Source organism: Pogona vitticeps, chromosome 1 (genome assembly GCF_051106095.1).
Source record: "Pogona vitticeps strain Pit_001003342236 chromosome 1, PviZW2.1, whole genome shotgun sequence".
NCBI lineage: Eukaryota > Metazoa > Chordata > Lepidosauria > Squamata > Agamidae > Pogona > Pogona vitticeps.
Window position 1 is genome coordinate 253,126,296 of NC_135783.1, and position 17,592 is coordinate 253,143,887.

The 17,592-nt window shown below is 44.4% G+C and overlaps 1 protein-coding gene across 3 annotated transcripts in view; it reads right to left on the reverse strand.

Annotated features, from left to right (window-relative positions):
• The window catches only part of SLC25A22 (solute carrier family 25 member 22), an 88,027-nt gene extending 83,178 nt beyond the window's left edge, over positions 1-4,849 (reverse strand). Inside the window, exon 1 of one of the 3 annotated variants that reach the window (XM_020784136.3) lies at positions 4,667-4,849. The gene's annotated coding sequence lies outside the window, so the exon portion shown is untranslated. The remainder of the gene's footprint in view (positions 1-4,666) is intronic. The other 2 variants (XM_072985617.2, XM_020784137.3) reach the window with 2 other exon arrangements.
• Positions 4,850-17,592: the final 12,743 nt, after the last annotated feature.

Here is a 17,592-nt window from a genome sequence, read left to right on the forward strand (position 1 = left end):
GCTGTCAGAGCCTATCACCTATAGCCATGATGTCTGGGCTTCTGGTAACTGCAGCCCAGTAATATTAAGGCACCCAAAGAGGGGACTCAGTGGTCTCTGATCCAAATCTATTAGCCATTGTTCATATACTACTTCAATCCTAAGGACACTTTATCTTAGCATCAGTTCTACTAATGCTAAGAGGTCTAGCTTCCTGAGGAACATATATAGGGCTGTGCTGGTGGCATGGGACATACTTCACAGTATTGATTATTCAGCCTTCCAAACCCCTCTAGGAGAAAAAAGTTGCCCTCATTCTCATTTTACAGATAAGAAAGTCAATGGACCAAGTGTTAGTGATCCACCACCCACCACTATCACCTAGCAAGTGTTATGTGGGGTGGGGCTAGGGATTAGAATCCACATCTAAGTCATTCCCTGGATCACACTGATTCCCAACAGCAGTAGTTCACTTTAAAAAAATCTGAACAGGTAGATCTCCCAAACAGCACTACATATCAAATACAGTTAGAGGTTGGGTAGGCAGAGGTATTGGCGGCTCAGAGATATAATGATAGATGAAGCTGTCATTTCTGGCTTTCTGTCAAGTTGCAGTCTTACAGAAGAAAAACATTCAGCTAGAAACCTAGAAATAAGAAAGATGGTGTGGCCGACTGAAGGGAAACCACATTAAAAAGCACTGGCCAGTGGGGTGTAGCACTTAGCACAGCATGCAAAGAAGGACAGGGGTTTCAAAACTTGGGTCCCCAGAAGGTACTGGACTTCAACCCCTAAGAGTTCTATACAGCACAAGACAATACTTACAAGTCCTGGGAGTTATAGTACAATAATATCTGGACACCCAAGATTAGGAATCCCTGGACTAGGAAGATCCAGGTTTGAACCCCAATCTGACATGCAGCTCAGTCAGCAACCTTGGATCAGTCCTGCTTCAGCCTAAAATATATCTCAGAGTGTTGCTGAGAGGCAAGGAACTCTGGGGTACGTATGTAACATCAAGCTCCTTCCAGAACCGAAGGCATGACAAATGTAATTAGATTTCCTGTTGAACAACTGTCTGAGGAACCTGTTGTTTTTTTCCCTTCTTTATGCTACCAAGATGAGCCAGGAAGAAAGACATAAAGCAACAGAAAATAGTTCACATTAGCCTCCTCTTAAAAACTGATCCAGCAGCCGCTTGTGTATTATTCATCACTTCAGTTCAATGAAGTATTTTGGCAAAGAGATAAACTTTCTTCAAAGACTAGTAAGAACGAACTCTGCTGGCTGGGTACCTCATTGGTTTGGGTGTGTTGCTGTAGCACCAGGGCCTAAGTGTTTGATCCCCCTTTGTCCCTCCCAAGAAAACAGCCAGCCATTGTAGCCTTGGGCAAGCTAGCCAGTCCCAAAGCATCCCCAGAAGATGGGACAGAAAAACCACTTCTGAGTACTCTGTACCTAGGACACCTTGGAAAAAGTGTTTCCATAGCCTTTAGAAAAAATGGTAAGAGAAGTGTGAAGTAAAAAACTTATCAACAAATGTAATAATGATATACATACTGTTCTCTATCACAGTCGGTATTTTTTATTTATCCCAATACCCAGATCCAAGTCCCTTCCTTGTGATCTTCCCTTACCCAATGAAAAATGAATTTAAAAAATTTAAAAAACAAAAAGAAAAAAGAAAAGAAAGAGTTTCCATAAATCACTATCGGTTTGAGAGCACATCATTATTACTCTCATTAACTAGCCATTGATCCACAGAATCTTGGAACACCAGACTTGTCACAGTTACCTCAAGGGTGAACAGTAAGGATGCATCTGACTAACTCTAATCCGTTGTTTGTTTTTTTTGCTAGGTGCAGTATGAATACATTTCAAAGGAAAAAAAGGCAGATGATCAAGAGCTACAAGTAAAAAAAGAAGAAAGGCAGAGCAGTAAGCTAGCATGCCCAAGTTAATGTGTGGCAACGTAGTTAGCTGCTGAGCCAAGACTGAATTCTAATCTTCAATATGGTAATCTAGTGCCTAGCAGCCTCTGCCAGGATATTTAAGGAAATAAAATCAGAATCTTAAATAAACATATTTCATGACTACTAGAAGCCAATTCTTCATTTTCAAATCTCTGGGGAAAAAATCCTAAAATTGTCTTGGTGTTCACTCAAAAATCCACTGAACATAATCTTACTGGTTGGTTATGCTGACACATAAATGCAACATCAAAAATTGCTGTGGCAGATTGCTCCTAGTTGACAAATCGTTACTGGTCTCTCTTCCTGTGTCCCAGTCATGTAGGTTGGCACACAGTGAAGGATACCAGAGGAAACTTGCTAACTATTGGCAATTTTGGTTTTCATGTGTGCTACTGCACTTATACCGGTATAAGTAACCACCAGGATTTTGACCAGTCACTATCATGTGCACACTAAGAAGTCACCTCTTCCTTTGGTCAAAGTACCGATTAGAGCTTTTATTTTTGCTGAAGAAGAGATCTTGAAGAAGACAAATGAGTGTCCGTTTGTTTTAGACCCATTTTGCAGATGGGAGTTCAAACAGCAGTGCCCACAGGATAGGATCACAGAGTTGTATAAAAAGGGACGGAAAGAGTGTCATGCAGGAAATCTTCAACTAAGATATTGCTGCTATAAAATAAATGATCAAATCCCATTGATCTGCAAATCCTAACACCACCTTTGCAGAACAAGCCCTACCGCCACCATGTCATCATGTCCTACCACAGCCTTTCAAGAGGTTCTGGACTCTGACTCCCACTGTTTGCAGCAGCACAGTGAAGGCAACGGGGTTTTAGCCCAACATGTCTGTAGGGCACTAGACTGCATGGCAGTTTTGGTGTTGAAGAACACAATCCGAGATGTCAAATCCACCCTTGTATCCAGCCTTCTGGTGCTTATGCTGAGTGAGTAGGATCAGTCTTTCAGGTTATGAGATGTGCTGATTCCCCTGATGACACTGTGCAATGGTCACCTCTTTGTCGGTAACATAATCAGTCACAATATGTTTCTTTATCTTGCCCTGGTTTCTCCAAGGAAACACCCCACCACCTCTGCCATCCGATTGGACCTGGCACGCTGAGGCCGTCCTTTCCCTCAGGGTGGGAGGGGACTCTGGGCCGAGAACGTGCCACGTGTAGGAGGCGAGGCTACCCCACCAGAGAAAGCCAGGTCGGAGAACAGACCTCATTCTTGCCAGGGGAATAAATATCCAGAAAAGCTTACTCAGCTCAGTTTTGGCTAAGCAAACTCTATAAAAAGCTAGATATTCTTAATATATGGCCCCTAGGTGCCTGGAGCCGTCACTGAGAAAAGCAAACAGCAGTAAATCCCTAGGAACCTGCAAGGATCTCTCTCTCTCTCTCTCCCTCTCTCTCTCTCTCTCTCTCTCTCTCTCTCTCTCTCTCTGTGTGTGTGTGTGTGTGTGTGTGTAAGAGAGAGAGATAACTGCTTTTACAGAACCAGGAAAACTGACTGACGCAAAAAGAAAAACTGCTGAGCGTCAAAGATGCTCAGTACAAAACCATCAACAGAAAGGAATGTAGGACAAAGAACTGGCCTGCCTTTCTTCATTGGCTGGGCTCAAAGAAATGTTCTGGATTTTCACCTCTTAAGATTACTAAGAAGTGCTTTTTTCATGAAGAGCGTATGAAGAGGAAGTCAAATCAACACGAATATAAGTAGAACAAAGGCATATAAGCTAACATGTAGGGGGCCGGCGGGAAAGGTAATAATTAAACATCTGAGGCTACCATCTTCAGAGCATCCCCTTGGGAAGGCAGCTCTATAGAGCCTAGTGGTAATACTTCCAAGAAAAGCACACTTAGGATCAGGCCTGGAAGTATCACATGATGCCGTTGGAAGAGGTTTGACATACAACCACGCTCTTTATAGTCTATATGAAATGAATGTAAGCTCTTCATGCTTCCCCGTCAAAAACCCCTTTGCTTCTTTCCCAGTTGCCACAGCACCACAAAAACAGACATAAACCCACCAAGCAACCATCGAACCAGTGATGTGGGGGATTAGGAGCCGGGCCAGTTTCCTGAGGAAAACTCCCAGCTCTCCCGCTCTGAGGAGAGAACTGGGGTGCCATCAAAGTTTCCAGCTGGGGCCAAAAAGCCGCATCTCTTCCCTCCAAGGACCTGTAAAGGCAGGAGCGATGAGGCGCTACATTTCGTGAGGAGCTTCTCCCACCCAGCGGCAGGGGCAGGGGGGCAAGAGACCCCGGTCTCCCTTCCCCTCCCCCGGTTAAAAACGCCCTCGCTTCAGATTGCCCGAGGAGTTCCTTGCAGGCAGGCACGAATAATCCTGCACTTCAGCCGGGGAAAAGGGACACGCACACAAAAGCGCGCCCGCGCCCGCGCCGTGGGAGGCTAATCCCCGCCGGGTGGCTGCCCAGCGCGCGGCAGGCAACCGGGGAAGGGAGGGAGGGAGGGAGGGAGAGAGTGGGGCCGGGAAGCAAGAGGCAGCCACGGGAGCGCGGGGGTCGCGACACCCCTGAGCAGTCATGATCAGCGCCGCGATCCCAGGCGTTCCTGCAGCCGTCCTTGGGCGGAGACCGGGAAGCCTGCTTTGGGGTTGTGGGGCGGGTGGTGGGTGGTGGAAAGCATCCGGGAGATGAAGGCGAGCATCCCGGGGGCAAGGTAGAAAGGGAAGCAACGGAGGGCACTCACCGAGCGATCGAGCCAATGGGGCGCTCGTCGTTCCTCCGCCTCTGTCGGGAAAGAGCCGGGAAAGCGCCAATCTGGCCGGTTCCGTGCGCGTCGCTCTTCCCCTCCCTCGACGCTGCCTTTGCCTTTAAGTGGTGCAAACCAGGATGTTCGCAGAGTTTCTTTTCCCAGCACCGGCTCGGCATCGCCGCCTCTGGCCGCTGCGTGGAACTGCAGCCAGTTCCTTCGCCGCCTCCGCCGCCGCTACTCCCTTCGTTACACACACACACAATAGGAGTTTCCGAGGCCGGGCGCGAGGGCTCACGTGGAAGCGCGCGCGCGCGTCAAAGCGCGGGCCTGACTTCTGACTCCCGCCGCCTCGCCTGCGCTCGTGCCGCGCGGCTGGGGTGGCTGACGTCACGGCCGGCTCCTGCTCGGATCGGGTCCCGTTCGTGTCCTGAACCGATCCCAGAGGTGCCCCGCCGGGAAATCTCATCACGTCTAGAAGGTCGTGCACGCCTGATAAAGGCGGGGAGGGGAACGTCGGGGAGGAGCCAGAGTAGGAGCTTCGTCCTTCATCCAGTCTTCGAGAAACTACTGTGTTGAAAGGGAAGGGCATTTCGGACGGGAAACGCCCGGGACGTGGGAGAAGAGGAGCCTCGTTCTTCCTGGCTTCTTCCTCTCGTGAAGAAGTTTGTCCCAAGTTTGTCTTCAACTTAGACTCAACTCTTAATAAGGACATGATTAATCCAAACCGATCTGCGAAGTATTTATCAGCCAATACATTCTAATGCCTGCACGTCTTTTCCATTTACTGTATTTTACCTTGAATTATCAGCTGTACCAATCTGCACTTTTCCAAAGGTAAACCCATAGAGCTCGCTCCCAGATAAAAATGGATATTGCTTTGAATAAGATTTATTCCCAGGTAAGGGGAACTCTTAGATTTTGTTGGACTTTCTTGGCTGACCCTTCTGGGAACCGAAGTAAAAAAACAACAACATGGTGTGGCACGCACCCCTGTGAGTGAGTTTACATTCAGAAAGGGGAATAGGGAGGGCACTGGTTCCCTCCACGGCATGATGTTTCCGTTTCACCCGGTAGCCCTGAAAGCAGGCCCTTAAAATCAAGGAAAAGTTTTGTTCTGATGTAAATCCTGAAAAAACAGCAGGGAGTGTCAGGACTATCTTGTGGAAAGAAAGAACCCCTCTCCTCTTAAAATGGATGGAGCTGCAAGGAAGTCTAAATGGGGTTTTTACACCTACACCTTGCAAGTGCAGAAAACAACAGGCAGCTTCACACTCTCTGCCTCTGAACATGTACTGTGAAAAACCTGGTGTCAGCTCTCCAAATGCACTTGATGTTGCTTGTTTCTGGGCCAAGATTATCTGATATACTTATTAATTGTACTCTGTTGTTTCTGATACAAACAAAAAAAGATTCCTCTCCAGGTTATTTTTGCATTTTACATCATATTCCATAGCCAGATTGCTTTGTTTATCCATTAGTTTATTCCTTTATGAAGGGGCATTTTGCCCTGGCAAAACAGCCAATGACATAAAACACACAATTAAAATAAATAAAACTTGCGTAGCACAACCAGGGAAACTAACTTATTTAGCTCTCACTGTGGTGTCATCTTATATGAAGCCCTCAGCTTGTATGTATAGAAGTGGAAATTGCCAGCAGACCATCAAAAGGGGAGCAGGGTGATAGGTCTTGCCAGCAAAGAACTCTTGAACCAGGAGGAGCTACTAGGAAAGCCCTTCTGTCTTAAACTGATGCCCAGCAGGCTTCAAGGATTGGCAGATCAGAGATTTTAAAACCTTGGCAGAACACAGACCTTCAGATTACTTGGTCCAAAGTCATGTAGGGATTTGTGAAACAGAATCAATAATTTTAATTAACTGTATCCAGAAACTGACTGGTAGCCAATGAAATAATATGGGAGTCATATTGTCCCTATCACTGTAGTCTGGGCGTAAAATTTCAGAACTAGCTCATTTCCAGTAAGTTACAATGGCAGCACTTTTTAAAAACTGTTAATGATCTCTCAACATAATATCCCCAGTCACACATAAAGCAGGGGTACTCAGCATAATGGCTGAAGAACAGTGGTTTCCAACCTGGGCTCCCCACGTGTTCTTAGACAAGAACTCCCAGAAGCTTTCACCACTATCTGTGCTGGCCAGAATTCCTTGGAGTTGTTGTCCAAAAACATCTGGGACCTGAGGTTGGGAACCCCTGCTGTAGAGCTTACAGATATAGAGCACATTACTTCTCTGTGCAGTTTACCTCTGCATCCTCCTATCAAGCTGCTGCAAGAATAAGCCAATGTCATGTGTGTAAAGTAAAGCCATCTTAGAACAGGACTGCATTCTTACATATCTGTCCAATTTATCTATTGGCACTGATCTAGGCTCAACTCTCCAGACAGGATTAATCACATGTTAAATGAAGGCAATCCTACAGCTATTTATAGAAGATTTAACTAGTACCGCTCCTTCTGATGACAGACTGAGATCATGCAGTTTGCCCAAGGCCACACAGGTTGTAGAGCACATGCACACTGAATTAGCTTGACTGGCCCCCTCTTCTTGAAGGCACTATGGAAATTTGAATTTCATAGCCAGAAGCTCAAACCCGCTAGGCTGTATTTATTTTTTTATTTTATTTTATTTATATCCCGCCTATCTAGTCGATAGACCACTCTAGGCGGCTATTACATTATGTGGCTGGTCCAATAAAAAGAAACCTCAACTGAGTATTTTGTGTGATTCACTGGGATCAGTGAGAAAGGAACTCAAACCATTTACATACCTACAAGGTGACATTGCTCTGTGTATTCTCCTGCTTTCAATGGGGATTACTAAACAGTAAAAGAACATTTTAAAATTTCCTGGCTGAATGATTAGACTAAATATCTATCTAATCCTCAATCCTGAAGGTCATGTAACTTGACTCTGGACACATACCTCATTCCCTTCCAGCCTGTTCATAGAATAGCAATGACAAGTAGGCCTAAACAAGGCATGTATTTCCAGAAAAACCTATAACAACCTAGGCATATAAAGATTACGTAGAATAAATAAGTTAGTTCGACCAATGGTCACCAATATTTTGTCCCCCAGATGTTTGGAGCTTCCACACTTAGAAACCTCTGCCAGCCTGGCTGATGGTCAGGAATGCTGGGAATTACCACCCAAAACATCTGGAGAGTTGACCATTGAGAACTGTTGAGAGGCCACATTTCTAGTTGGGGGCCACATTTCTAGGATACCACAGACAAAAGGGGGGAGGAATGAAAGTTCTCCTGACTTTTAGATTCCTAAATGGCCAGGAGGGGGATGGGTAAAGGAGGCAGGAAATGACTTGCTAGTGGTTAAAGAAATGTGCTCCTCCCCTCCCTGCACCAACTTCCAGGGTCTGATTCCCTAAGACTACCATTTTTGTTTAGCACTGGTGACTCAGATTAGCAGCCTGATGTGCTGTAGACGGCAGTGTGGGCTGGATGATTCAATGATGTGCAGACTTCCTGAGGAAGCCACAGCATCTGCAAAGCCTGTAGCTTGATGAGGGACAGAGTGGGAATAAAAAGGAAGTAGGAAACGTGAGTGCTCTTACTCCTCCAGGCACTTTCCAAAAACAGATAATTCCAATATTATTTTCATTAATCCTCACAAAAACAGGCAAGGAATCATAATATTCAGAGTCTTGTTTTGCTCCTTGTTGCTGATCATAAGCCAGCAAGAGCTGAGACAGATGAGAGAGTACTGCAGGAGGGAGAAAAATTGCCAAGCACTCAGAATCAGACTGTCATATTCTGTACTTGTAGCAGTGAGAAGTTGCAGAGTTACAACATTCTGCTGTGTTTATTTTCTTTTGTAAGGTCGCTAGTAGCATATAGTAGACACTTTGTAATACCTGAATGTTTAAAATACAGAAAACTTGCAGGTTGACCTTAGCTGAATGCGCAACTCAGTACACTCAAACAGATGAGAAAAGACCTCTGTTCCCAAACCAGACATCTCAGAGGAGAGCCACCGTCGAAAGATTCATTTAGCTGGGCTTAACTGAGTCAAGAACCTCAACATTCTCTGTGGATTTTTCCTTTTGTCTGTCAGAAAGTATAGTCTCTTGGCCTGTTCATACCCAGTCATTCTTGGAGAAAATGTAGAAAAAACAGATTAGTCATCTCCTCCAACCATTACCTGGCCTTATTGGGACATTTTAGTCCCAATTTAGGAGAAAGCGTCCTGTATATTACAGCCAGTCACACCCTTTTGTCAACATTGGTTGAATCTTGCCTTAGGCAGGAAAGGGAAACTTGTGGCTGTCCAGATGTTGTTGGGCTGTAACTCCCATCAGTCAAAGCCAGAAGAGTCAACGCTGGCAATGGACACTACAGTCCAAGAACATCTGGAAGGTGTAATGGACAGTGCAGGTCAACAACAGCTGGAAGGCACAATGATCACTGCAGGGCAACAACATCTGGAAGGTGTGAGGCAAAACAACAACATCCAGAGGGTGCAGTGGGCACTGCAGGCCAACAACATCTGGAAGGTACAATTGACACTGCAGGCCAACAACATCTGGAAGGTTCCTTGTTTCCTACCCCTATCTTAGCCCAACGCCACCTCTACTTACATGGAAACCTATAAGACCATGTTTCCTGAAGAGGTCCTTGTAAATATTGTGCTGCTTTTACTTTTCAATACACAACAATATCCCAGAAATAAGCAGGACAGCTCTGTACAACTTTCACTTGAACAAAAGTGCCACATGCTATGCACACATACACTCTTGAGAGAGAAAGAAAAACCTGAAATACTTAGTTATTTCAGAAGAGCTGAAAGAGCAGGGATGGGTGGGGAGCAGAGCCTTAGAAACCTGACTCCTTTGGATTACAATTTCCATAACCACCTCTACCACCATGACTCCAACCCAACCAATGGGTCAAAAAAAGGTTTCTCTAGGTACCTGCAACAGTTCCTGGGTTACATAATCATATAAAAATGTGAGGAATTTGCTAGGAGGCTGAGGGTAGCCATTCCAGCAATCTCTGCATCTTCCCTCAGGCTTAGGGAACAAGGAGTTTATCAGCCATCGAAATAATCCAAGCAGTCAGAGCTGCATGCTATTTTGCTTGGGCACCACATTTCCAAGAGCAAACACATTAAACACAAATCTTTACCCTTCTACCTTGTAAATGTCAATTATTTCTATAACAAAACACTTGCCCCTGGAGCAAAGTTGCTTTGTCTGCCATGGGGTGAATGGCAAGGGAAGTTGGGGGGGGGGGAAGTACTTGCAAATCAGCTTGTCCCCTTTGTTGCAGCCATTTGACTGCTAGTCCATACAGGAGTAGACATACCAATCAAAAGGATTTACTGTTGTGTTAATTCACCATTCTGCAATTGACGCTGTGAGTCTCCTCTAGTTGAAACTATGAACTGAACTGAGGACAAATATATCTAATGTGGCAGACGTTTTCATAATGTGCCTGACCTAGGAGTTGCCTATAAAACCTCATACCATAGTCAAGGTCTTTATTTATATGGCATGGCATGTCACGCCATGCCATGTTATGTTATGATGTTAGGTACATACTTTCTTTTCCCCCATAGGAGATCCAAGATGGCTCACAATCAGTTAAAATCCACACAGTTATGCCACCATTTAAAACACCATAAGAAATTAGAGTGAAAAACAAAATATAGCAATATTTTAAAAATTAAGAAGAAACACTGAAAAAAATTGAAACAAATTTTAAAACCTATTTAACTGTGGTTTGGGCACAAAGTCTTGGTTGTGCCTGCTGTGCTTGAACAGAGCCGTCCTTACCCAGTCTGCTAAGTTGCAGTAAATACTGTAATTTTCTTGTAAAGAGAGAAAGAGAGAGAGATTGGAAGGAGGAGAGCATGCAGGAATGTTTTGATGGGACTGGTGCCCAATCGGAGACAATACTGTCCTGTGGTTGATAATTGCAAGGATTCTCATTTCCTCAAAATATTCCAGAAGGGATCAAGAGAGCAAAGCTTTGCATGAGAACAGAACTCTGCAGGCACTGAGGTGGTGTGTCCATCAGGGCACAGGAGGTGCTGACCCATCTCAGGCAGAAGCTACCCCCCCCCCTCCATCCATGCCTGCTAGCTTCCCTGTTAGAGGTAGAAGATATCTGTACATATGGGTGCATGTGTAAATGCTGCCTGCCTTGCCTCTCTGTGTGTTTGTGTGAGCAGGACTCTGTATGTGTGTATGAATACCTACCTTCCTCCCTACCTCTGCCCACCATTGGTTGCTGTACCTTTTAATCCACCAGTCACAGTGGGCCCTAGACACCATGGGAACTCGGTCTGTGGCGAAGTATAAATGGAATTTGGACAGAATGTTTGCAACTTGCGAGTAGACTTGCAGATGCAAAATGTGTACTTTAAAATGTCAAGTAATGGAATTGAATCAGGTAAGAAGCAAATTGTTTCCATTAATCCAGGAGGTGACTGGGAATACAGTACTTTCTTCTGCCATGTAGAACCATTGGTTGATACTCATCATGGGGAAAGGGGTCCTAGAACTAGAAAACCTCTTTATCTTTTGATGCTGTTACTAGCAACCATAAAATGTTATAAAACAAAACTGAAGGGTAGATTTAATTAGCAACTAATCCACACGACATAAGGAAAGCCTAGGCTGAACTATGCTTAGGCAAGGGGGAACCAAAAAAACCCACTGAGAACAACCAAACAACCTTTAAGAAAGCAAGAATGCTAAAATTAAGCTTTCACATTCAGTTTCTCTGAGATAAACATGAATGAGCAGCTGGAAGGGAACATCATAGATATGTTATCATTAGAAAGTTTCAAGATGAGCTCCCAACTCGTGTGATATGGCCAGGAGAAAAGGATAGTGATGGATCTTTTAAAACAGCATGAATGTCTAAGGGTGCTGTTTTAAGGGATATAAAGAGTCACTCTCTGCTGTAATGGCACACAATATGCACAGGGGTTAGTCTAACATACCACTGTGCTGTATTACCCCACATTCTGGAAAAATTTCTACAGGCACTCCTATCTCATTATAAGGACTGTATGGCATTATTTCCAATATATAAAACAAGGAATCTGCAGATAATGTTAGGTCTGAAGAATACAAAGAGCAGGAATAACAAGGGAATTATTTCTGAGTTCCACAAAATGCTTCATCAGGTTTGAGGTCAAATGACAGCAGCAAAAATAAGAAAGGGAGAAAGGAAGAGTAACATTCACTTCTGAGTCAATACTGTATGCTTTAAACTGTGCTTTAAAGCTGTTGTCCTATGCATATATACTGGGGAATAAGTTCCACTGTCTAGACATAAGTTCTTGCACTGTTTGCACCCTGTAGAGGAGAGTTCTAGCTGTGCTGAAACATAGCAGAACAAAGAAGGAATTAGTGTAGTCTCTTAAAGAATGTAGAAAATATGACAGAATCCTGAAAGCGACATTTCAGCAACTGTCATGTAGTGGTGCAAAGAAATAAAAGAAAACAAAAGAGAGGAAACAAGAGATCTCTTTCATGAGATCTAAAAAATCAAAGGGAAATTAAACCAAAATTGGGGGTGCTGAAATATCAACAATATATTATTTGATAAAGATAAAATAAAGAGAAGATGGATAAATCATGCTGAAGAACTATATAGAAGAGATACAAAGATGACAGACTTATCTGAAGAGAAAAGCTATAATGAACCATCTGCAATTTTCAAAGTACCTAGAAGAAATATATCACCAGGCATAGATGGTATTCTGCTAGAGCTCTTTCAAGTCACAGAGACTGAATCTAGCAAAATCCTCACAAGAATATGCTAAATATGGAAAACAAAACTATGACTCCCAGACTGGGTATGTTCAATATACATTCCAATCCCAAAGAAAACAAACAGCAAAGAGTGGAGTAACTATTCAACCACTGCATTAATTCTCCATGCAAGCAAAATTATGCTCAAGATAGAACAAGAATTATTATCATATGGAGTGAGAAATGTCCAATGTTCAAGCTGGATTCAGACAAGGAAGAGAAATGAGAGATCACATAGCAAAAATGCATTGCCTACTGAAGTATTCTGAAAATTTCAGAATAATACTTTACAGATTACAACAAGGCCTTTGAGCAGATAATGAAAAGCTGTGGATCATTATGAAAGAAGCAGACATGCCACAAACTCAGATTGTCCTGATGTGTAACAATACTCTGGACAAGAGGCTACTCTGGGGACAAAATAGGGAGAAAGGGAATGGTTTCTCATTGGGAAAAGTATAAGAAAAGAATTTATTTTCTCTCTTTAACTGTTCAATGAACATAGACAATATATCATATGAGAAACATTCAGGTGGGGTGAACATTGCTAAAAGAAATCTGAATATCTTACGATATGCAGGTGGCACCATATTACTGTCAGAAAACAACCATGACTTGAAATTACTCCTGATGAAGGTAAAAGAAGAAAGTGAAAAAGCAGGACAGCAGCTGAACTTCATGAAGGGACTGCTGGATAGCTCAGTGGCTTAGGTATCTTGCTGTGGAGTCAGAGGTTGGAAGTTCGATTTCCTGCTGTGCCTCCTTGACAGGGGCTGGACTTGATCATCCATAGGGTCCATTCCAGCTCTGCAGTTCTAATATGATAAGAAGATGATGATGACAGAGGGATTACATAACCCTAATGTTGACAAAAAAAAAGAAATTGTATTCTTCGTATTATTATGTATTCTCTTTTGTTTTGTGTTTTTTCCTTTAATGATTTAAATAATTTATTTTGTAAAAGATAATGAAGAAATTGAAACAGTTAAAGATGTTCTATGTCTCAGTTCATTCATCAGTCCAAACCTGGAGGGGCAATTATGAAAGACTAGAAAGAGTAAGGTTGTGTGACTCGAGACTGAGGCCAAGATCATCCATAGTGTGGAATTCCTCATTGCTGTGTACAGATGTGAAAACTGGGCAGTATTGAAGTTTGATAGGAAAAAAATTTGATTCATTTAAAAACTGGCATCAGAGTAGAACTTTACAGATACTATGAATTTTTTTAAAAAGTGGGAGGTAGGTCATATCACATCTCTAAAAGCAAAGATGCCTAAACTGAGGCTATAACTTTGAGCAATTTGTGAGAAGACAAGGAAAAGACAATAAGAAAAGTAGAAGGAATTAGGGGGAAAAAAGTCCTAATATGATGGATTGAACCAGGGACGTGGTGGCGCTGTGGGCTAAACCGCAGAAGCCTGTGCTGCAGGGTCAGAAGATCCGGCAGTTGTAAGATCGAATCCACGCAACGGAATGAGCACCCGTCGCTTGTCCCAGCTCCCGCCAACCTAGCGGTTCGAAAGCATGCAAATGAAAGTAGATAAATAGGGACCACCACGGTGGGAAGGTAAACAGCGTTCCGTGTCTAAATCACACTGGCCATGTGACCACGGAAAGATTGTCTTCGGACAAACGCTGGCTCTATGGCTTGAAGAGCGGGATGAGCGCCGCCCCCTAGAGTCGGACACGACTGGACAAAAATTGTCAAGGGGAACCTTTACCTTTACCTTTTATGATGGATTGACTCAATAAAGGAAGCCATGGCCTTCAGTTTGCAAGAGCTGAGCAGCGCTGTTGAGGACGTGACCAATTAATAGGCTCACCATAAGCTGGACGTGGGTTGATGGCTCTTAACACTAAGAGAACAGTGTTAAACAAATAGGCAGAGGAACCTGGAGACTGGAAGGACTCCCTCCTCCACCCAGTCTATTTGACAGAAGTAGTGCAACTGAATGGGATGGACAACCATCTTCTCCAGTTCTTGGGCTGGACAAGGTAGAGACCTACTTTTTTTTTTGCCAGGACTACAAGAGCCCCTAAACAGAGCTGGAGGCAGGGAGGGAGGGAGGGAGAGAAGGAGAAAGAATTTCATTTGAACATTTTTGATTCTGAAATTTGTTTTGAGATCCCAAACTTAAAGGAGACCAAAGCCTTTCCATACACAGCACCATTCCTGGTTATTCCAAGGTTTCTTCACTGCTGCAGTATTAGGGTAGTGTGTGTGTGTGTGTGTGTGTGTGTGTGTGTGTGTGTGTGTGTGTGTGTGTGTGTGTGTGTGTGTGTGTGTGTGTGTGTGTGTTTTTTGCTTTTATTAAACAATTTGGGTCAGAAACTTTGCGAACCTCCTGCAACTCATCCAGAAATCTACTACTAGATCTGGATCTACCTTCTGCCCACCCCTCTTCTAGACTTTTCTACTAGACAGTTAATTCTGGTACAGGTATTCGGCAAAGCAGAACAAAAATGTGAGTAGAGGGGGAACACACCCCAAACATCAGTCATTTCATAATAGGTTGACAACCTCTCGTGGCTGTTTAGGATAATGAGCATTAAGAGAATTCTCATAATCTGTTATTGTTATGTGTTGTCAAGTTGTTCCTCACTTAGGGCAGCCCTAACAGGGTGTTTTAGATTTATGAGATATTTAGGTAGTTGTTTCACTCCTGCCACTGCACCTCAGCCCCAGTGAATTTCCATGGCCGAGAGAAGAATCCAGGTCTCTGGCGTTCTTCTCCATCGCTCTGTCTGTTCCACTTTGCTAGCTCTCGGTAAAAGTCATCCCAAGGAAATCAAGAAACCCCAATCCTGGGTTCAACCTATCTAGGAAATAGGTTAAAGTAGTACAAAAATAGACCAATTGATCAGGTAAGGATGGTTCTGCAGCAATGTCCTGCAGCTTCTGCTTTTTGAGAAGATTGTCCATGCTTGTTCAAAGCCGCTTTCACTCCCTGACAAAGAAGTTTCACTTCCTTTTGCTATGGCAAAGGAAGAGAGAGAAAGGGAAAGGAAAAGGATTCATGTTCTGCCAACAGGAGACTGTTACCAAGGTTTCCAGTTCAAAGCAAGTGATTTTGTTTTAAGACACAAGGGGTGGGGAGAGGGAGAGAAAGAGTGCTCTCAAAATGTTCCATACAAGAAGCTTTAAAACTGGAACAAAAGCTTTAAAACCAGAAGAAAAGCGAAGATCTTTTCGTAGGGAGAAGATGCTTATATATGGAGCTCTTGCAAGCAGGGATATTTGAGTTTAGCCTGCCATATCCTAGGGAACTGGAGGGAAACGGAGGGAACCTATCACAGCTTTGCCTTTGCCTGGAAAAATTCAGATAATACAAGCAAAATCTACGACTGTAACAGCACATATACAAACAATTGCTTATGACATCCATTATTTTCCCTTTCATTTTAATTATATTACTGCTTTATAAAATTTTGATGATTTTTTTTTGCTAATTTTCCTAAACTTGTGTACAAAATGATCACATACAAACACAGAATGCCACTCATCAAAACAAACTCAAGATAAAACACCCACCGCCAATCAAAGGAGGGGGTAATCAGCCATAATTTTAATCACCAAAAAATTGCTAGTTATTCTTTTAATTCATGGCTGTGCCCTATACACAATTATTACAAACTTTTAAAAAAATCAAATCAAATGTATATTTTACATGTTTTTCACAGGGCTTCATCGGTTACAGCAGCTGAAGGGTTAATCAATACTCCTGCCCTGTCCTCCCCTCCCCTCCCCAAGTTTAGTAATTTTGTTCTTTGTAAGCATATGTAAGAAAAATTGTGATGCACAGTTTAACTTTTTAAGTCATAGAGGGAAAGAAATAATAAAACCTGCATTAGCTTATCTTTGTACTCAAATGGTTTAAGTTCTTTATTGCAGGCTGATTGATGGCCTGATCTGGGGCAAGAAATCAGCCCTCCATTTGGAGTACGGCTGCTGCCACCTGCTGGATGTCAGGCAGTAGTGCAAGTCTTGCCTTCTGGCCTTTGCGTTTATCCGATTGAGAAGCACCAACAAAGATGATGTGATGTAGCACAGGGATCAGGGAACTTTTTTTACCTTTTACCCCCTAAAAATTTTATATACGTTGACATTACCCCCTTGTATTCATGAAGGCTTTCACGGCCGGGATCTAATGGTTGTTGTGGGTTTTTCGGGCTTCTTGGCCGTGTTCTGAAGGTGGTTTTTCCTAACGTTTCGCCAGTCTCTGTGGCCGGCATCTTCAGAGGACCTTCAGAACACGGCCAAGAAGCCCGAAAAACCCACAACAACCATTACCCCCTTGATTTGAAAGGAAGGATCTCAGTATTTATTTATTTATTTATTTATTTATTTATTTATTTATTTATTTATTTATTTATACCCCGCCCATCTGGCCTGTAAGACCACTCTAGGCGGCTAACGCGCCGCCAGTCGAGCGCCGCCGCCTCACCGCCTGCACCTGGGCTGCCGCCTCCTCCTCCGCCTGGTGGAGCCGTGTTCAGTCCTTGGCCCCCGCGGGGGCGGCTCCCTTTCTCCGTCGGCGGGCGGCTCCTGGACGGCAGCTGAAGAGCAGCAGGTGGCTCGCCCACCGGGGGTGCCTAATGCCACCTCCTGCTCTGGCACCGGCTCTGGCGGCTGCTCGCTGGGGCGGCCGCATCGGGCCTCAGTGTCAGGGCTCCTGTGGGCCTTGCCGTCGAAGCGCCACAACACCTGCCACATAGAGGGCGAGAGGCTCTGCCAGGCCTGGCCAGCCAGCATGGAGGTGCCACCGAAGGAAGCCGTGTGGCTGGGCAAGCGCTGCTGCCACCTGACAGGCTCCTCCAGGAATGGGGACAGGGCATGGGGCGGCGGTGTCCCGGTGCTGGGAGACTGAGACTAGTCTGAGCCACTGTCATGGCCACGTCTGTCCCCCTTCACCACGATCCACCTCTCCAGGCACTGGAAGGAGAGGCTCCTCCTGGCTGGGGTGCTCCAACCACTTGCCTCAGCCTCGCCCTCTGTCATGGCCAGCCCCACCACCGCTGCCTCGGCTGCCGTATGCAACTGACCGGGGCCCGTCACCATCCACCATGGCTTGGTTGCAGCCGGGCCAGAGAAGGGGGCGATCGGGCAGCCGGGG